This window comes from Dasypus novemcinctus, chromosome 1 (genome assembly GCF_030445035.2).
Source record: "Dasypus novemcinctus isolate mDasNov1 chromosome 1, mDasNov1.1.hap2, whole genome shotgun sequence".
In the NCBI taxonomy this organism is placed as follows: Eukaryota; Metazoa; Chordata; class Mammalia; order Cingulata; family Dasypodidae; genus Dasypus; species Dasypus novemcinctus.
This window is the reverse complement of record NC_080673.1, coordinates 148,336,753-148,359,887: the sequence shown is the minus strand read 5'-3', so window position 1 is coordinate 148,359,887 and position 23,135 is coordinate 148,336,753.

Genomic DNA, 23,135 nt, shown 5'->3' with positions numbered 1-23,135 from the left:
TTCAAAAGTAATCAAGATAGTGTTTTCACAGTGCACTGAGTTCTGTGTTTTAACATTGATTTAAGTCAATATAAGTACACAGCACTGAATAAAGCATTTTAAAAAATATATCATGTGTATATTGGTCTTCCTTGGAAAGTAAATGGCAATGTCTATCAAAATGTAAAATGCATTTACACTTTGACCAAGTTACTTAATTGTTAGGGATTTATATTACAGATATATTTAAATATGTACAAAAGATATATTTATAAGGATAGTGGCTGTAAAATTATAACATTCAAAGAGAGGAAACAATGTAAATGTTAATCAACAGAAGTTTGGTTAAATAAAGAATGATATATGAGCCCATAAATATATGCAACTATTAAAAAAGAACAAAGCATTTCTATGTATACCAATATGGATGAATCTTTAAAATATATTGAGTAGGAAAAAGGAGAACGGTGAAGGACTCTGTATAGAGTGCTTTTGCATTTTTATGTATGTGTATTTGTAAAAAGGAAGATATACTACTATACTTATTCATGCTATCTTGTCTCTTCAAAGCTACACAGAAACTCTCAAAGTGGTTTCTCTGGAGAAGGAAACTGAGGTGAAGAAGTCACAGTTAAGGAGATTTACTGCTTTTCTTTACATATAAAAATAAATTTTATTGATACATTTTATTAAAGCGTACAATTCCTCTAAGGTATACAATCAGTGGTATTTGCTATAATCACAGTTGTGCATTTGTCACATCAATCACTACCAGAGCATTTTCATTATTTCAATATTAATAATAATAAACAGAAAAACCTGAAAAACAAGAAAGTTCCTCACCTCTCAATCTCTCTATGCTTCCCCCACTGTACATAGCTGCTGTTTCTGGCTATTGTATCCAAAGTGTATATTCAATGGCTTTTAGTATAACCACAATGTTGTATATTCATCATCCTAAAAATTGTAAAACAAATTCATTACTCCATAAAAAAGACTCCAAACCATTTAACATTCTCTCCTCAAACTTACATAACATCAAATCTTTCATCTTTATGAATAAATTTATATTTACATTTCATATAAATAGAATCATACAATATGCAGTACTTTGTATCTGATCTCCTTTATTTAATATAAATTTTTTGTCTGGTATTGACACTATGTAATATTAACTTTCATTTGTTCAGCTTCAAGGAAAAATGATCTTATATATGCAATTCTACCCATATGCATATTTCATATAATGTATTTATATTTCATATAATATATTTACTTTATAATAGGGCAATCATACAGTATTTGTCCTTTTTGTCTGGCTTGCTTCTCTCAACATAATGTCCTCCAGGTTAATCCATGTTGTCATATGTCCCACAACTTCATTTCTTCCTACCGCTGCATAATATTCCATCATGTGTAGACTCCACAATTTGTTTATCCATTCACCAGTTGATAGATATCTGGGTTATTTCCAACTTTTGGCTAGAGTGAACAACCCTGCTATGAACATTGGTGTGCAGGTATCTATTCACGTCACTGCTCTCAGTTTTTCTGGGCATATTCCTATCAGTGGTATTGCCGAGTGCCACGGCAAGTCTATATTCAACTTCCTTAGAAACTGCCAAACAGTCCTCCACAGTGGCTGTACAATTCCACATTCCCACCAACAGTTTAAAAATGTTCCTATCCCTCAGCATCCTCTCCAACGTTTACAGTTTTTGAACTTTTAAATAGTGACCAGTCTAAAAGGTGTGAAGTGCTATCTCATTGTAGTTTTGATTTGCATTTCCCTAATTGCTAGTGATGTTGAACATTTTCCATGTGTTTCTCCACCATTTGTATTTCTTCTTTGGGCAGTTGTCTTTTCAAGACTTTTGCCCAATTTTTAATTGGATACTTTGTCTTTTTATTGTTGAGTTGTATGATCTCCTTATAGAACATGGATATTAAATCCTCATCAGATATGATTACCAAATAATTTATCCCAATGTGTCAGCTGCTTTCTTACCCTTTTGACAAAGTCCTTTGAGGTGAAAAAGTGTTGATTTTGAGGAGGTTCAATTTATCTATTTTTTCTTTTCTTGCTCATGGTTTGGATGTAAGGTTTAAGAAACTGCCATCTTTAAGATGTTTTCCTACATTTTCTTCTAGGAGTTTTATCATTGTTGTTTTTATATTCAAGTCCTTGAACCATTTTAGTTCATTACTTTTTTCACACCTCTTTGATATTTGATTTAACTTATCCTGTCTTTAATTTGTTTCATCCATTTTAAGTTAATGTTTGCATAAAGTGGTAGATAGGCATCCTCTTTCTTTCTTTTCGATATGACTATCCAGTTTTCCCAGCACCATTTGTTAAATAGTCTGTTCTGCCCAGCTGGGTGGGCTTAACAGCCTTGTCAAAAATCACTTGACTGTGGATGTGAGGATCAATTTCTGAGTTCTTGATTCAATTCCATTGGTCAATCTAACCGTCCTTATGCCAGTACCATGCTATTTTTACCAATGAAACTAGAAAATCTGCTTTAAAGTCAGATAGTAGGCGTCCTCTAACTACGTCCTTTATTTAAGATTTTTTTTTGCTATTTGGGGTCCCTTACCCTTCTAAATAAATTTAATTATTGGCTTTTTGATTTCTGCATGAAATGCTATTGGGGTTTTTATTGGGATTGCATTGAATCTGTAAATCAGTTTTGGTGGAATTGTAATCTTAATGATATTTAGCCTTCTAATTCATGAACATGGAAATGTCCTTCCATTCATTTAATTTTTCTTCATTTTCTTTTAGCATTGTTATGAAGTTTTCTGATACACAGGTCCTTTATATCTTTGGCTACTCCTTAGTTTACTCCTAAATATTTGATTGTTTTAGTTGCTATTACAAATGGATTTTTCCCATGATTTTCTCCTCAGATTGCACATCTGTAGCATGTAGAAACGCTATTGATTTTTGTGTATTAACCTTGTATCCTGCCACCTGTTGAACTTGTTTATTAATTTTAGCAGTATTCTTGTGGATTTTTCAGGATTTTCTAGCTATAGGATCATGTCATCAGTGAATAGTGAAAATTTTACTTTTTCCTTTCCTATTTGGGTACCTTTTATTTCTTTGTATAGTCTAATTGCTCTAGCTAGAACTTCAAGCACAATATTGAATACTAATGGCATATACACTTTTAATGTTTTTTGAATTCTGTTTATAAGATTTTGTTGAGGATTTTTGTTTCTATATTCATATCAATATGATATCTATAGTTTTCCAATATCTATAGTTTTCTTTTTTGTAGTACATTTATCTGATTTTGGTATTAGGGTGATATTGGCTTTATAGAATGAGTTTGGTAGTATTCTCTCCTTTTCAGTTTTTTGGAAGAGCAAAATCAGAATTAGTTCATATTTGAATGATTGGGAGAATTTACCTGTGAAGCCAACTGGTCCTGGATTTTTCATCTTTGGGAGGTTTTGCTGACTGTTTCCATCTCTTTACTTATAATTGGTTTGTTGAGGTCTTTATTTCTTCTAAAGGAAGTGCAAGTGGTTCACATGTTTTCAAGAATTTGTCCATCTGATCTACATTTTCTAGTTTTTTGGCATACTCATGTTTATAGTATTCTTTATGATCTCTCTTTTTTCTACAGGGTCAGTGCTAATATCCCCTCTCTCATTTCTGATTTTATTTATTTGTGTCTTTTCTCTTTTTTCTTTGTCAGTCTAACTAAGGGTTTGTTGAGCTTCTCAAAGAACCGACTTTTGGTTTTGTTGAGTCTCTCTATTGTTTTTTGTTCTCTATTTCATTGATATCTACACTGATCTTTACTATTTATTCCTTTTGGCTTGGTTTGGGATTAGTTTGCTGTTCTTTTTCTAGTTCTTCCAGGTGTGCAGTTAGATCTTAAATTTTAGCTTTTTCTTCTTTCCTAGTGTAATCATTGAGGGCTATAAATTTACCTCTTGGCACTGCCTTTGTTGTGTCCCATAGCCTTTGATATGTTTTGTTTTCATTTTCATTTGTCTCAAGATATGTCTTGAATTCTCTTCCAACTTCTTATTTGACCCATTGGTTGTTTAAGAGTGTGTTATTTAATTTCCATATATTTATGTGTTTTCTCTTTTTCTGTCCGTTAATAATTTCCAGAAAGTACTTTGTATAATTGTAACCTTTTTAAATTTCTTGAGACCTGTGTCTTGTATCCCAACATATGGTCTGTCTTGGAGAAGGGTCCATGAAAAGAACATATATCCTACTGTTTTGGGGTCCATTGCTCTGTAGATGTATATTAGGTCTAGCTTACTTATCATATTATTCAAATTCTTAGTTTATTTATTTATCCTCTATCCAGATGTTCTATCCAATATTGAGAGTGCTGTATTGAATTATCCAACTATCATTGTAGAGACATCTATTTTTCTCTTCAGCTTTGCCAGTGTGTGCCTCATGTATCTTGGGTCACTGAGGTTAAGGATATAAACATTTAGAACAGTTATTTATTCTTGTTGAATCGTTCCTTTTATTAATATATAATGACCTTCCTCATTCCTTATAACATTTTTGTATTTAAAATCTATTTGTCTGATAGTGATATAGCTACTTCAGCTATTTTTTGGTTACTATTTGCATGGAATATCTTTTTCCAACCTTTCATTTTTAGCTTGGTTTTGCCCTTACATCTGAGGAGGGTCTCTTGTAGACAACATATATATAGTCATACTTATAATTCATTCTGTCAGTCAGAGTCTTTTGATTGGGGAGTTCACACATTTAATATTCAATGTTATAAGTGTAAAGGCATTACTTACTTCATCCATTTTGACCTTTGGCTTTCAGTTTTTGTATCATGCTATAGTCTCTCTCTCTCTTTTTTTAACTTTTTTAAATATTTTTCATTTCTACATTCTTCTCCATGTTTCTCATCCTTCTTTTTTCCTTTCTGGCTGCAGCCCTCCCTTTAGTATCTTTGTAATTCTGGTCTTTTAGTATATATTCTATCACTTTTTGTTTGTCTGTGAAGACTTTGAACTTACCTTAACTTTTGAAGGACAGCTTTGCTAGTTACAGAATTCTTGGCTGACATATTTTCTCTTTAAATACCTTAATTACAATATACACTTTCTTTTCTCCTCCATGGTTTCTCATGAGAGATCAGCACTTAATCTTATTGAATTGCCCTTGTATGTGAGGCTTTGCTTTTCTCTTGCTGCTTTCAAAATCTTCTTTTTATTTCATGTTGGCCATTCTGAATAGTAGGTGTCTCGGTATAGATCTCATTATGTTTATTCTGTTTGGGGTGTGTTGTCCTTCTTGGGCATTGCTGTTTATGTCTTTCATAAGGGTAAGGAAGTTTTCAGTCATTATTTCCTCAAATATTCTTTCTCCCTCTTTTCCATTCTCTTCTCCTTCTGGGATGCCAATAAAATGTATATTTTTGCATTTTGCATTGTCATTCAATTCCCCAAGTCCCTGTTCCATTTTTTCCACTCACTTCTCTTTCTGTTTTCCTGTCTTTTCCAGTTCAGATGTTCTGTTTTCAAAATCACTAATTCTGCCTTCAAGCATTTCAAGTCTGCTCTTAGTTGCCTCTAATGTATTTTTCCCCCTTAATGTATTTTTAATACCATTCATCATGTCTTTTATTCCCAGAAGGTCAGTTACTTTTCTTTGCAGTCTTTCTAGTTGTTCTTTATGCTCACCCAGTGTCTTCTTAATATCCTTTATCTCTTTGGTCATATTTTCTTTCAAGTCTTTAAAAAGATTTATAAGATTTGTGTGATCATCATTAATTTTCTCAAATCCTGACTCTCTTCAGGATATTTGGTTTGCTCCTTCAGTTGGGCTATCTCTTCCTGTCTTGTAGTATGGCTCATAAACTTTTGCTGATGTCTAGGCATCTGACATGTTGGTGAATTTACTCTAATGGTCAATCTCTCTCTCTTGCCTATTGTTATTTTTTCACAGCTCTTTGATATTTGGTTCAACTTATTCTTTCTTTAAATTTTTTTTATCCTTTTTAAGTTAATGTTTGTATATGGTGTAAGATAGAGGTCCTCTTTCTTTCTTTTAGATATGGGTACCCAGTTCCCCCAACACTATTTTTTTTTTTTTTTTTTTTTTGAGTAGTGTTCTGGTACAGCTGGATGTGTTTGACAGCCTGGTCAAAATCTCTTTCCCAAAATTTTGAGGATCAATTTCTGAGCTCTCAATTCTATTCCATTGGTCAATATATGTGTCTTTACACCTGTACCATGTTGTTTTTACCACTGTACCTAAGCAAAATGCTTTAAAGTCAGGAAGTGAGATTCCTCCAGCTTCATTCTTCTTTTTAAGATGTCTTTGGCTATTTGGGATCTACCATCCTTCCAAATAAATTTTATAACTTTTCAATTCTGTGAAAAGCAAAAAAATACTTTTGGAAGTTGTATTGGGATTGTGATGAATCTGTAGAAAAATTTGAGAAGAATTGACTTTTTAAAAAAAGATTTATTTATTTCTCTCCCCCCATTGTCTGCTCTTCTGCATCCACTCACTGTGTGTTCTTCTGTGCCTGCTTTTGTTCTCATTAGGCAGCTCCAGGAACCAATCCTGGGACCTTCTGGAGTGGGAGAGAGGGGACCATTCTTTTGCACCACCTCTGCTCCCTGATCTGCTGCATCTCTTATTCTCTCTTCTCTGTGTCTCTTTTTGTTGCATCATCTTTGCTTTGCCAGCTCTTTATGTGGGTCAGCACTCCTGTGCACAAAAGCACTCCTGTGTGGGGCTTTACTCTGTGCAGGCCAGCACTCTGTGCAGGCCATCACTCTGCATGGGCCAGCTCACTACATGAACTAGCTTGCCTTCACTAGGAGGCCCCAAGCATCGAACCCTGTACCTCCCATATGGTAGACAGAAGGCCAATTGCTTGAGTCACATCCACTTCCAGAATTGACATCTTAATGATATTTAATCTTCCAATCAATGAACATGGAATGTTCTTCCATTATTTAGGTGTTTTTTTTTGGTCTCTTTTGGCAATGTTATGTAGTATTCCAAATACAAATCCTTTACGTCCTTGGTTAAGTTTATTTCTAATTATTTGATTCTTTTATTCTCTATTGGAAACGTGATTTTTTTTCTCTACTGCCACCTCAGAGTGCTTATTAATAGCATATAGAAATGTTACTGATTTTTATTAATCTTATGTCCTGCCATTCTCCTGAAATTGTCTATTAGTTCTAGTAGATCTGTTGTGGATTTCTTCAAGATTTTCTAGATACAGAATTTCATCATCAGTAAATAGTGAAATTTTTAATTCTGCCTTTCATATTTAGATGCCTTTTATTTCTCTTTCTTGCCTCATTGCTCTAGCTAGAACTGCTAGCACAATATTGAATAACAGTGGTGACAGTGGGCCTGCTATTTTCTTCCCGATCTCAGCAGGAAAGGTTTCAATCTTTTTCTATTGAGTACAGTGTTAGCTGAGGGTATTTCATATACACTTTACCAGGTTGAAAATTTTCTTCTATTCCTATCTTTTGGAGAGTTTTTCATAAATAAGGGATGGTGGATTTTGTCAAATGTCTTTTCTGTGTCAATCAAGATGATCATGTGATTTTTCTTCCTCAATTTAGCAATGTGATATATTACATTGAATGATTTTCTTGTTTTGAACCACGCTTGCATACCTGGGATCAAACCCACTTGATCATGATGAATAATTATTTGAACGTGCTGTTGGTTTCAATTAGCAAATATTTTGTTGAAGATTTTTTAATCTATGTTAATTAGAGAAATTGGTCTATATTTTTCTTTATTCATGCTATCTTTATCTTGCTTTGGTATTAAGGTGATGCTGTGGTCTTCATAGAATGAATTTTGTAGTATTCCCTCTTGTTCTATTTTTTTGGAAGAGTTTCAGCAATGTTGTTATTAATTCTTCTTTGAATGATTAGTAGAATTCACCCATGAAGCCATCTAGTCCTGGAGTTTTCACCTTGGAAGTTTTTTGATTACTATTTTAATCTCCTTACTTGTGATTGATTTGGTGCAGTCTTCTCTTTCTTCTAGGGTCAGTCTAAGCCGTGCTTGTTTTCCTAGGAATTTGTCCATTTTATCTACATTGTCTAGTTTGTTGGCATACAGTTGTTCACAGGATCCTCTTATGATCTCTTATTTCTGCGAGGTCATTAGCAATTAAACTCATTTCTGAGTTTAATTGTTTGAATCTACTTTCTTTTTTTCTTTGTCAGTCTAGCTAAGAGTTTGTTGATTATGATGCACTTGAAGAATCAAATTTTGTTTTTTTTTATAGTTTCTATTGAGTAATTTGTTATTCTCAATTTCATTTCTTTATGTTTTTATCTTTGTTATTTCTTTCCTTCTGCTTACTTTAGGATTGGGTTGACTGTTCTTTTTCAGGTCCTGCAGGTATTCCATTAAGTCTTTGATTTTAGCTCTCTCTTATTTTTTAATGTAAGCATTGAGGGCCATAAATTTAGTTCTCAGTACTGCCTTCTTGCATCCCATGGGTTTTGACATGTTATGTTCTTGTTCTCATTCATCTCAAGATATTTCCTACTTTCTCTTATGATTTGTTCTATGAACCATTGATGGTTTAAGGTGGTTTGTTTACCTCCATATATTTGTTGTTTTTTCCTTTCTCCACCTGTTGTTAATTTACAGATTTTTCCATTATGATCAGAGATAGTACTTTGCATAATTTCAATCTTTTTTAAATTTATTGAGATTGTTTTGTTATCCTACATTTGACCTATCTTGGAAAAAGATCCATGATCAATTTAGAAGAATAGTATATCTTGCTGTTTACAGATACAAAGTTTTTTATATGTCTTTCAGATCTAGTACATTTATTTTATTATTAAAGTTCTCTGTTTCTTCATTGATCGCTTGTCTAATTGTTCTATCCAAAGATGAGAGTGCTGTACTGAAGCCTCCAATAATTTTTTTAGAGACATCTATTTCTCTCTTCCTGCTTTGCAAATGTATGTCTCATGTATATTGGGACATCCTGGTCAGGTACATAAATATTTATTATGTATCTTATTGGTAAATTGCTCCTTTTATTAATGTATAATATCCTTCTTCATTTCTTATAGCAGTTTTACACTTAAAGCCTATTTTGTCCAATATTAATATTATAACTCCAGCTATTTTTATTTAATTATAGTTTGCATGGAATATCTTTTTTCAAACTTTTACTTTCAGTCTATTTGTGTCCCTTGGTGTAAGTTAAGTCTCTTGCAGACAGCTCATAGATGACTATTTTTTTTTTTAATCCATTCATCCATTCTGTGTCTTTAAGAAATTCAACCCATTAGCACTTAACATTATTATTGTAAAGGCATTACCTACTTTGTCCATTATATCTTTTGACTTTCCCTTGGCCTGACTTACTATTATTTATAATTTTACCCATTTTGTTACCCTTACTAATAATCTTCAATTTCTACACTCTTCTCCAGGCCTTTCTCTCTTGTCTTTTCCTCTCAGGCCTCTTGGTGACATCTTCTTTTAGTTTTTGTATATCTTTGAAGACTTTAAACTCATCTTCAGTTTTGAAGGATGGTTTTGTCAGATAAAGAATTCTTGGACGGCAGTTTTTTTTTTCTTTCAATACCTTAAGTACAACTTATCACTGACTACACACCTCCATGGTTTCTGATGAGAAATCAGTACTTAGTCTTACGAGTGTCCCTTGCATGTGATAAAATATTATTCTCTTGCTCCTTTCAGAATTCTTTCCTCATCTCTGGCATATTACATTCTGAATAGTATGTGTCTAAGTGTAGATCTATTTGGATTTATTCTGTTTGGATTTTCCTTCTTGAATGTTGATATTTATATCTTTCATAAGGGTTGGGATATTTTCAGTCATTATTTCCTCAAATATTTTTTCTGCCCCTTTTCCATTCTCTTTCCTTTCTGGTACACCTGTAACATATATGTTTGCATAGTTCATGCTGTTATTCAATTCCCTGAGCCCCTGTTCCATTTTATTTTCTATTCTTTCATTTTTTTGTTCACCTGTCTTTTCAAATTGAGATGTTCTGTCCTCCAACTCACTTATTCTGTCCTAAACCAATTCAAATCTATTATTCTATACCTCCAATGTATTTTTAATCACTTTCATTATCTCTTAAGATTTGTTATTTTTCTTTGCAAACTTTCAAATTCTCCCTTGTGTTCAACCAGTGTCTTCTTAGTATCCTTAAAATCTTTAGTAACCATCTCATTGAATTCATTAAGGATGTTTGTTAGGATATCTGTGATTACTTGGCTCAAATCCTGTGTTTCACCTAACATTTAATTTATTCCTTTGCCTGGGAAATATCTTCTAATTTCTTAGTATGGCTTATAATTTCTTGCTAGTGTATTTGTATCTGATTCTTTTCTTGTGTGTTCATTCTGTGTTTAGTTTCTCTTTAATCTATGGCTTTCTTAATTGTTAATTTTTTGCTAAAGCTTCCTGTGTTCCTACTCCATGAATCTTAGCTCATTCTGTTGGACTTTTACTTGCTTTTGTATATTTTTATATATTCCTTTGTATTCTTCCTGCTGCTAGTTCCTGGAGAGTTAATATTGGTAGAAGTGTCCCCATGGAAACAACCTTCCCAGCACTCGTTTCCCTGTCAAAACAGGCTTAGGGGACCTATGAAGGGAGTGTCAGTCAATTCTAATATGATCTGGAAAAGAAACTGTAAGAACTTCCATTCCTCTCTCTTTGATGTCTCCCCGAATCTAATCTTTCCTAAAGTACCCAGCAGGTAGCACTCTTTAACCAGTTGTTTCCCTCCTGCCCTAAAGTTATTCTGTGCCTTAAATTCTCAGATAACTTAGCTCCTGGTGGGGGCATGGTTGAAGCTGAGGTTGCCAGCCTACTTGGGAAGAAATTGTTGTACAGCTCCCAGCCCCTGAGGTCTGAGTTGTCTTATCAACGGCCGCCTCTTCTGCTGAGTCCCAACCCCGGGTGGATGAGGTGACTGCCTGCACTGTCTTGAGAAAGAATGATCAGCAAACTCTGGGTTGCTTGCCTTAGCATGAGAGTGCAGTAGCTGTTAAAGGAGGGCAGGATGAATTTTTTAAAATAGAAATTCCCTTTAAAAATGGGAATTACAAACATCTCAGAAGAGTTAGGAAGCAGTAAATTTAAATACTGTCAAAGATGCCAAAAAGCCAAAGGGTGAAAACAGGTTATTTTGTGGTGGGTAGGGGGACGAGTTGTTGGAGTTATACTATTTTACTAGACCTTCAAGGAATGATTGTTCCTTTCCCTATGCTATAATGATTGACCCACATCATAAAATAGATATAGCTTCTGGAAAAATTATGCACCAAGTTCACACTTCTAGCATCATCTCTAAATACTGAGAAATGGTAATATATAATAGCAAGGAAACCAAAACATAGGAAAGATCAAATAAATGATTAACACTTCTGCATATAAAAATTAATCAGGCAGTCTAAACTGGGGGTTGTAGATCTGGAAACATGGTTGGGAAGTCAGAAATTTCATGTTCTCTGAGGTGAAGTGGATAATAATTGCCCATGCAAGGTAAAAATTGGAACCAGTTTCACTATTTCAAGGCTGAGTTAGTGTGGCTCTCCATCTTCTTTGACTTCCACTACCCATTGCTGCCTCTTAAGGAGATGCTGTATCACAATAGTTAATGCAGACTTAGTGACATTATCTGTGATATGCCCACAGATCAGTAATTCTAAAGAGAAGATGCAATCCTAAGGGCTGGAAGAAAGCAACTGCAAAAAAATAAAAATTAAAAAAAAGGAATTGAGCATAGATGAACAGTAAAAAAGGCTAAGATAATAAGAAAAATAAAACAATAATTAAAATATAAACAAATCTACTGAAAATGAGTTAGCATAACAAATATTAAAAATGTATACAAATATAGCATTATTCATGATAGCCAAAAGGTAGAAACAACCCAGGTGTACAACTACATATGAATGGGTAAACAGATTTTGGAGTATACACACAATGGAATATATGCAGTGGTAATTAGAAATGAAGTTGTGAAACATGAAAACATGGATGAACTTGGATGACATTATGTTAAGTGAAGCAAGCCAGACAAAAAAGGACAAATACTGCATAATTGCCCTCTTATAAACTAAATATATTATGTGAAATATAAACCTATTATGTGAAATATGAATATAAGTAAACTGCATATAGAAAACAATAGCTTAATAATACAAAATGTTAATATCAGACCGAAAAACAATATACGAAGTGAAGGAGACCAGACACAGAGTACCGCATATTGTATGATGCTATTTATATAAAATGTAAATATAAATTAATTTATGAGGATACTCAGATTAGTGGTTATGTAGGGCTGGGGAAGGAATGCTATGGGTGTGGAGTATTTCATTTTGGAATAATGAAATTGTTCTAAAATTTTTGAGATGATGAATGTTATTATACTAAAAGTCATTGATTATATACTTTGGGTAGATCATATGGTATGTGAGTATATTTCAATAAAACTGCTCAATAAAAAATAAATAATTGTGCAAGAATAGTCAGAAAATGCAGTTATTTACAGGAGGAAAATAGAGAGATTGAGAGATGAAGAACTTTCTTGATTATTTATCTATTTTTGCTTATTACTATTATTATCGAAATAATGAAAATACTTTAATAATGATTGAAGTGATGTATGCAGGACTATGTGATTATACCAAATACTATTGATTGCTCATTTTGGATAAATTGTAGGCTTTATTAATATGGATCAATAAAATGATTTGTTTAAAAAATGCATGCAAATCTAAAGATGAGAAAGCCAACTGTATTACCAAACAAAACACAAACCTTACCAAATTAAATTAATATCACAGATATTAAAGTTAAATTTAAAATAAATATGCTGAAATTGCCTAAAGAAGTAAAAGAAGGCAAAATTTCCCTTTGATAATTAATACATAAAATATGGTTGATATGAACATAGAACCAAATGCAAAGCAATTACATGGGAATAAATTATGGAATGAATAAGATGAATTATCTAGAGCACATAGTCAAAATGTGAATTTGTAAATTGGAAAATGATAGTGAAGAATTTTCCTGGAGTATAATTCAAGATCTAGATAAACATATTAAAGCAATTAAGAGACACTCTACAAGTCATGCCCAAATCAATAGAGCATAGTTAAGACTACATACACTAAGAGAAAAAAAAAAAATTTGAAGCAATTAGGTTAATAATATAAGATTTTAGTAAAAGAACAATTCAAAATATAAAGCTAAAATTAATGAAAAAAGGTAAATTCAGAAAATGAGTCCAAAATATATTACTTTGAAAAATTAAAAATATCATTTCCTTGTTAATTGGATTAACAATTAGAGATAGCATGCATAAAAGCATAAAAGTAGAAAAGATTAATGCCAAATATATAAGAAGCAAAATACATTTTAAAAGACTACTATATCCAAGAACATCACTACAAATTAGAATTCTCAAGTGGAAGAGCTTCATTCTTGGCAAAATAAACTTGTCCAAGAATAAGAAAAAAATCTTGAATAGCACACTAGAGATATTGACAAGGGATTTAAAGTTCTGCCACCTCAAAAAAGCATTAGGAACAGAAGATTTCAAAGGCAAGATCTATCTGGCCCTTAGAGAGCAATTAATTCCAGTGTTATTTAAAAATTATGATCATAAAAGATAAAATCTTCCCAATGTATTTCTTTTTTTTTTTTTTTAAAGATTTATTTTTATTTATTTAATTCCCCTCCCCTCCCCCGGTTGTCTGTTTTCTCTGTCTTTTTGCTGCGCCCTGTTTCTTGTTTCTTTGTCCGCTTCTGTTGTTGTCAGCGGCACGGGAAGTGTGGGCGGCGCCATTCCTCGGCAGGCTGCTCCCTCCTTCGCGCTGGGCGGCTCTCCTTATGGGTGCACTCCTTGCGCTTGGGGCTCCCCTACGCGGGGGACACCCCTGTGTGGCACGGCACTCCTTGCGCGCATCAGCACTGCGCATGGGCCAGCTCCACACGGGTCAAGGAGGCCCGGGGCTTGAACCGCAGGCCTCCCATGTGGTAGACGGACGCCCTAACCACTGGGCCAAAGTCCGTTTCCCTTCCCAATGTATTTCTGATGTCAGCTCCAAAGATTTCATAAAGGGAAGGAAGGAGGGAAGGAAGGAAAGAAGGAAAGAAGGAAGGAAGGAAGGAGGGAGGGAGGGAAGGAAGGAAGGAAGGAAGGAAGGAAGGAAGGAAGGAAGGAAGGAAGGAAGGAAGGAAGGAAGGAAGGAAGGAAGGAAGGAAGGAAGGAAGGAAGGAAGGAAGGATTTATATGGCAAGGGGATGCATGAATATTGTGAAAATATTCTTATTAAATTATTAGCTGTAAAATTCAACAACAGATTTTTCCAATTAGATTTAAGTCAGGAATTAAGAACAATTTGATACTATGTAATTCGTAAGCATAATTTTTTACAGCAGAAAATTGATACAGACAACTATGTGATTATATTAACCGCTGGATTTACATTTATATGACAATTTGTGCTAGGAACTGCATTAACTGGCTCCCAATATTGAGGCCAGAAGTCTCCAATTGAAGATCTAGGCAAGACCTGCTTTCTCCTGGAGTCTGTAATGGTTCTGTTGCTGGCTACTGGCAATCTGTAGGCTTCTATGCTTGTATAGATGATGATGTCCCCTCCCTTCTTGCTTCTGTTATTTCCATTCCCTTTATGAGGCCTTTGTTAATAATGATTAAGACCCACCTTGATTCAGTTTGTCACAGCTTATCTAAAAATACCGGCCTGTTTGCAATGGGTTCATAACCACAGGGATGCAGATTAAGAGCCTGGATTTGTTGGGGTATATAATTCAATGTACACAATTATAAAAATGTATAACTTTTTCCTAAACTATTATCAGATAACTAAAAAATAAAAATCCTAATGTAGTCTATTATTATACATAATTAAGAAAATAAATTAAAAATGCTTAGGGAAAATTTCATAATAAAAATACAGGTCATTTTTTAAAATAATGTATTATCTTATTAAGGGAAAAATTAAGAGATATAATAAATGAAAAGTTATGGCATACTATTAGATAAGAAAACTAAATTCCCTAAAATTGTTAATTCTCTCAGACTTAATGGAGGATATTAATAGATTGTAATTATCATCAAAAGGCTTTTAAGCAGAAGGGAGTTAAAATGATAATAGAATAAAACTGATCTTGAGTAGGTTAATCAAACTTAATATCTTCATTTTTCTCATTTAAAATGGGATGTAATAAACCTGTTTTAAAGAGTGGTTGAAATGATAACTCTATCAAGAATGGGTAGAATATTGTCTTAAATTTAATAAATAAATAACCAATAAATTTATTACTTTTTCAAGACCAAAAATTTTTATAAAATGTTGATATCAAGAATAGAAAAATACATCTTATACACAGACTGTGTGAGAAAATAGTTACATTATATGAAATGGCTTGAAAATCTGTGGTTATTTTATAGGTGGGGGCATCACATGTAGTTAATTCTTTAGTAAGAATGGAGAGGGATTTGAAATGGCCATGAATACATATTGAAGTATACATGTAAGGATAATGTTTGAGGCATATGGCAACCGAAGTCTTTTTTGTAAGTAAGTTTATTTTTGCAAAAATAAACCAGGTATAAACCAGCAAAGAAAAGACGCTTATATCATCTGGTACACCCCAATGAACTGCTTTCCCGACAGAAAAATTTAGGCATAGCAAATGTGAGTCAGCGTTAGTGGCTCTTCCTTAACGGGTTTTGATTTCCACCACCACCCCCAAACCTGCTCAATGGATCCTTTTCTTCAAAATAATTCTTATATCTGGAATTCTAATATTGATATAAATCTCATAGATTGAAAAGTGGAAAGGCAGGACTCTGAAGAAACCTTTCTCTTTGGTGACTAAGTAAAATATAACATCTGAGAGTGGATGTAGCTTGAGTGGTTGAGTGCCTGCTTCCCATTTATGAGGTCCATGGTTCTATCCACAGCACCTCCTGAAAAAGAAAAAAGATAACTTCAGTCACTAGTCTAAGACAAGTCTTTATGTTGGCACATTAGTGCATGCCACTGAATCCATTTTAGATAGGAAACATGGAATCTTTTCTCTCTTATCTCCTCCCCTTTCCTCTTCCTATAAACTCCTTGCAATAACCCTTTAACCCTTTTTCTCTTCCTGAGGTCAGGCCTAACTCAGGCTTTTAGTCAGTTGTTACCATCTCCTTTTACACATTTGAAGACTGGAGGCTGGAATGTAGCATTTCAGGATTCTTTAGGTGGGAAATGACATTTTTGGAAATGGCTTTTCAAATCGAGTGTTATTAAGAAATGTGTACAAGCATAGTATACAGTTTTCTTGCTAATAGTGACTGTGCCTCTCTAAGCTGTTATGTGATTATGTTGAGAGGTTTCTTTTTTCCTCCCACTAAAATTGTCTCTAAGTATTTTACTTTTGTTTATAAAGTCTATGATCTCGATTGAGAAGGAATTTTCACCTCAAGAATGGATGGAGGTAAAAAGCCCAATTTAATAAGCTGTCAAACATTAATACAGAGTGTGTCTCTGAGAAATACAAAGCTTAGAATGTACCTTATCCACCCAGATAGCCTAATAATTTTCTGTCAACACTTCCAGAAGAATACCAAGCTGCACAGATTCGAAAATATTCTAGATAATTGTGTTGTTTTTATAATAGTTTGTTACTGCAAATAAACTTTTCTTAGTTTAATTTTCTTAATTTAAGAGATTAATACATCTAAATTACATTGCCTAATTCTCTGTAATACAGCTATTGCTAATATTTAATTGTGTTATTCTGGATATTATTATTGTATTGTCCTATATCACCTTGATTGTCTTTGAGTATGTTGAGCAGTGTAACTCTACCAATTACAAATATTTTCAGAATCTTGAAGAGTCATGCCTTTCAACTGAGACTTTCATGCTGTATTGACTATATTTCTTATTTATCCTGTGATTACCTTTCTATGTCCAAAACTGATTTTGGCTTATAATTCACATGACAGAAAGTATTGGGATTCAAAAAAGCTTACTAAAAAATGGAAGGAGAATGCAATGAAAGAGAGGTTTAAAATTTAGACTTGAAAAAGATAAAGATTTGAAGGAGTGAACAAAGCAGTAGAGAAAAAGCAAGTTAGATATGAAAGGAAAGGAGAGTGTGAGGAGTGAGAGAGCAGTAGAGGAAGAGGTTGAGAGAGAGATTCTTCGGGTATCTCTGGTTATTTGACTGAGGCTGGGAGACAGTTTGCTTTCTATGCTGATATAACCCTGATAACATTTTAAGGGTCAATTTCCTTGATGGCTATGATTTAGAATCATTCTTTCTTTTTTTTTTTAAGATTTATTTTATTTATCCCTCTCCTCGCCCACACACACACACCCGTTGTCTGCTCTTTGTGTCCATTTGCTGTGTGTTCTTGTTCCTCTGTGTCTGCTTGCATTCTTGTCACACGGGACTGGGAAATTGTGTCTTTTTGTCTCTTTTTTGTTGTGTCATCTTGCTGTGTCAGCTCTGTGTGTGTGTGGCACCACTCTTGGGAGGGCTGCGCTTTTTTTGCACAGGACAGCTCTACTTGCGGGGCATACTCCTTGCACATGGTGCTCCCCTACGTGGGGTCACCCCAGCGTGGCATGGCACTCCTTGTGCACGGCAGGACTGTGTGTGGGCCAGCTCACCACACGGGTCAGGAGGCCCTGGGGATTGAACCCTGGACCCTCCATATGGTAGGTGGATGCTCTATCAGCTGAGCCACAACTGCTTCCAATAGAATCATTATTTCTTGTTCCTCCTGATCTGCCTTCAATTTGGCAGAAAGTCCAGCCTCCTTATTGTCATTTTCCACCTCAAGTTCTTCCAGGCAATCTCAAGTACTATTTTTATGTTCTACCATTTGACATCTTGTAAGGTTCTCCAGTAAAAGTTTACTGAATATTGTGTAGTCTAGAACTATATAAATCCCTTTGTACTCTCAAGTGTCATATCCAAAGTTGATTGCTAACTAATTATGATTTGGCTTTAAGCACAAAATGAGTTAAACCATTGCTTCTTAACTCACCAAAATCTCAGCCAAAGCAAAGTTAAATAAAGTCTTATTGAATGCTTGGAATACATTAGAAATATAGCTTGGAGGGTAAATTAGAATATCATTTGGAACAATTTCATCTGGATTTACACATTTTAAAATTCATTTTTAAGGTACCTGCCTCACTCACCCATGACTGACAAAATTTCAAGTCCTCCACATTGGAGTATAGCACCTCGCAGCACCTCAGGAGCAGAAAACAAGTCATTCTTATCACTTAAATCCAAGATCCACCGCCATTCTGTCTTCAGCATAATGAACAGAGGGAATATTCTTTTTGGTTGCTTTTTTGTTTCCTTTTTAATTTTGTATTTTTTTTTTAACTTTTCAAGACAAATAGTCTAACTATGAGAGAAAAACCCTCAATCTTTGTCTCACAAGAAATTCTCTTATGTCTGGGTTATTTTTTAAATAACAGTTTCTCTCATATTATTTATTAGCACAACAGTTGTTTTCATGTCCATCTGTCTATAATTTATACATACAGGTAATATAGTCTAATTTCCCATATTTATATTCAGATTTATATTTACTTACATTTTATTTTCAAAAACGTAAGAAAGCATTTGGTTTCCTTTTATAAATCTAAAATGTCCTTTCTGGTAATTTTCTTAAATAAAGATAATCTTTTCTAATAATAATTAACACCATAAATCCAGAAACTAAATCTCTAAGATTATTCATATGTTAACTGTTACCTAACTCTTTTCATTTGCATCATTAAAATACTTTGTAGCAACAAAGGCCCAAGTGAATCATTGGTTTACACAGATAGACCTTCATTCTCTCTCATATAAAACAGTTGAAATCTAGGGCAGATATGATATCTCCAAGGTGTTTAGGAAAAGGTGTTCTCTTATTTTATTGTTTTCTAAATCTCAACATCTTGGTATCCCTTTTACCTTTTGAAACCATTAACTTAAAAATTGATACATTACTTCTTTTTCATGCCTTGAATTAAATTGTTACATGCATAAACTTCACTGTAAAGCAGATGAGCAGTGTAGATTTTCACTGTTTGTCAGTGAACTCAGTTATGTTCTTTTACTTTGAAGAGCAACAATGAATAATGAACGTTGGGGATAACCAGAATCTTTGCTATACTGGACAGTTATAATGGATTAGAATTTGGAGCTTGGAATATTGAAAAAAAAGGATGTTTAAAATGATTTCTATCCATATTAAAAATTATTGTTATTTTCAATTTGTCATGCCAGAATAGAAAATAATTTGTCTTGAGGTTGAACTAATTTTATATGTTTGGTATGTGTATTGGACTTATATTATACTATAGATATTTAAATTTTTAAAAACCTTTTTATCAGTTGTATTTTTCCGCAAGTTGTATTCTTCTTTATATCTTTCATTCTGCTTCCTTAGTAAAAACATATATATATATTTAAATTCTCACTTAATTTTGAATTCTAATACAATATGAATTCCTTGCCCTTAATATATACTAGGTATTCATATGTAAATATATACATTATATATATACATACATATGTGTATTTTATATATAAAATATTTTTAAATCTCTATATGCATTTTTACCTTTATAACTGCTCCTTTCATCTCTTTCACCTTTTATATATTGTACAATAGCTCAGTCCTTTCCCCCTTAATGTTTGTAGCAATTCCATAGTTTTGTTTCATTTCCAGTCTTTTATATTCCTTTTGTAATGGAAGCTCCCTTAACAGACCTAATCAGTCACAATAAAAATAATGGATTGAATCTGATGAGAGATCACTATTTCTGAAACAATTTTCAAGAGAGCATTCAAATCCCTTGATAAATTTTACTACTGAAAAATTATATGTGCGAGATGCCCTGGTTAGCTGCTATCTTTATTTCTGTGGTGAGTTAAGGGGGGAGTTGGGGAAGTTTTTATTCTAAGTCTTGTCACAATTAGTATGATATATCCCACCCTCAAAACTCTACTAGTATGAAGGAGTGAGAAAGCTCTTGTTTAGAATAGATATTAAAGAAAATTATCAATGCATAGTTTTATTTGTAACAAAGACTTAAGAGTCACACAGGAGGGGAATTTTCAGTTTAAGATTGCATTTGTCATTTGAATTTTTGCCTCAAAATTTTTTAACCAGGTCTTAGGGAAACATCAGAGAGGAGAAAATGTAAGGGAATTGCTAAAATTATTAAAAGTAAAAATAAGTCAAAAGTTGTATTATTAAAAGATAAAGATTACCTTAATAAAGATCTCTTTATTACATTGAGTCCATAAGTTTGATTAAAGCACAATGGAAAAGTGTATACTAAATGGGGAGAGTGATCTTTTTCTCATTTTCCCATAGAATTATGTGGCTGGGAATCTCAATCACATTTGAGGATATGGTGCTAATAATTGTGGTAGTGATACCCAAAACAGACATCACAATGGACACTAAGTAGTTTATATCAAGAGTGACTGTACTGAGGATGCAGGCAGATATGTTAGCATCTCATAAAACAGGATCAGAGGTGCTCCGTAGTAAAAGGAGGAGATGTTTTTTACAATAGGTTACATAACTATAGAAAGCTTCTTCCTACTCCCCAGGAATTATAATAATGACTATTTGTAAACTATAATGTGATGGAGTAGCTGCCCTTGAAGAATTCTTGTGGTTCCATACAAGTTGGGTAGAAAAACCATAATAAAGTGGGAAACAGGGAAATACTTGGATGAGTTAGAGGTGAATACTTGCTTGTGTGCTGGTTCTGTTTTTTATTTTCTCTCCCATCTAGTACTGACAGTGTAGCTTTCGGCCCACATCAAAGTGGTAACATTGACACTCAATATGTGGTAACAAATAAAAGACTCTGCTTTTGTAGATGGATTTATTAAATTTTTCCTGAGTGCCAACTGAAAGGAAAAAAAAGAGATGTAAGGCGGTGTCTTTAAACTGACTAGATTTCAATGCTCACTACTAAGATATATATTCTGCAAATACTTTAAAACTTAGACACTAAGAATAGATTGTATCTGAATACAAGCGAAGCCCCAACATTTTTTCTTGCTTTACAGTTCCACGTTTTTAGTCAGCTTTATTTAGCTATAATTCACAAACCATAAAATAATTTTATAATATGTAATTCAAAGGTTTATATTATGTTCACAGATATAAGCAAATAACACAATCAACTTTTATTACCTCAAAAAGAAATGCCATACCCTTTAGCTATACACCCACCTGATTCAGCACTAAAGAGCAACTAATCTACTTTCTGTCTTTTCAGGTTTCCCTGTTCTGGACATTTATATGAATGGAATCATAGAGTATGTGGTCTTTGTGACTGGCTTCTTTCACATATCAGAGATTTTTCAAGGTTTATCCAAGTTATAGCATGTTAACACTTTATTACTTTCTAAGGCTAAATAATATTACATTGTATGTAACGCCACTTTTGTTTACCCATTCATCAGTTGATGGGCAATTTGGCTCGTTTCCACAATTTGCCTCTGACAAATAATACTTCTATACATATTTGCATGTAAGTTTGTGCATGGACATGCATTTTAATTTCTTTTAGGTATGTAGCTAATGGTGGAATTTCTGGATCATGAACTATATATAAACTTTATGTTTAATAATCTGAAGACTGTTTTCTAGAGCAGCTGCTCTACTTTCCATTCCTTCCAGGAGTGTTCGAGGGTTCCAGTTTTTCCATGTTTTCACCAACTCTTGTTATTATCTGATATTTTGGAGCCCTAACATTTATGTAATCACTGAAACTATGTGTTACTACTTCCCTGGAAGATTACCTATGCCTTATTTCTAAATCCTGCAGATAATATTTCTAATTGAAAGTTGATTTTTCCAAAATTATAAAAATAAAGTGGCAATTCAGAATCATATTTTGATAAATCTAACTTTTGAGTAAATCGGATTGTTTTATCTATGGTTATTGGCTAGAATTATAATGAATAAATGGCATCTTGGAGAATAAGGATACCCTGATTTGGGAGGTTTCACAGCTCCCAGCATAATACAAAATCTGCCTATAAAGGCAGCGGTGAAGGATAATAATGACAATAGGAACATAAGCAAAGTGATTTCATCAACCAATAGATAACCATTTCATAGCTAGGAAGAAACAGTCACTGGGACCAAAAATAATACTGTCTAGTCAATTTTGTCAGAAGAGATGCAAGTCAACACTTACTAGGATTTGCTTATATATTTTAACCACTAGTCCTAGCAGCTTGTCTGAAAAGGCCATTGAATAAATATGAGAAGCTTTGAAACAGCCAGAACTTAGATAATAAGCATATGCCAGATGGCTTAACTTTTCATTAGGTCTATCATTTCAAAGACAAATTTCTCTTTACATTATAAGATCTAAAAATATATTTTTGTTCAGAAATTGAAGGACACAATTTCCAACTGGGTTTTCTAAAATTTTATTTTAGAGTGACCCAAAGGAATTTATCACTATTTTTCAGGTCAGATATCATTGCTGAATTGTTAATAGTTCAACCTCCACCCCTCCAAACCTTTAAATAAATAGATAATAGATATTTAATTTTTTTTCAAGTAAAGTCTCAGCTTACAGGAAATAAAGGCAATGCTGTAAAAAGCATATCACTAGATCACTCTCTTTAAATTCACAGTGATTTATTAACAATGAGCTGTTAATAATGACTAAAACACCAGAAAAACTCCCTGCTCCAAGCCTAGACATGTATGATTTATCTTCAGATGGCAGTTCTCTGAATTTAGTATCTTCATTGTGATGTCCTTATTTTTCCATTTCCATACTTGATTCAAATCTCTATAGCCAAATCATTTTCAAGAAAAGGGAATTAAGCTCCATCTCCTAGAGGGGATATTATCCATATACAGTGTTTGGAATTCTGTAAGGAAGATTGTTCTCTTCTCCATTTATTCTTTTATTCAATCATTTATTTATATCACTACCAACTGGGTTTTCTTTAGGTTATAATTAAATGTTAGTATTATTAATTTTGTTGCTCAAATTATTCCATCTCTGGAGTTCCATTAGGTTATCGTCTGTGCCCTTTGATATGCCCTTATCAGGG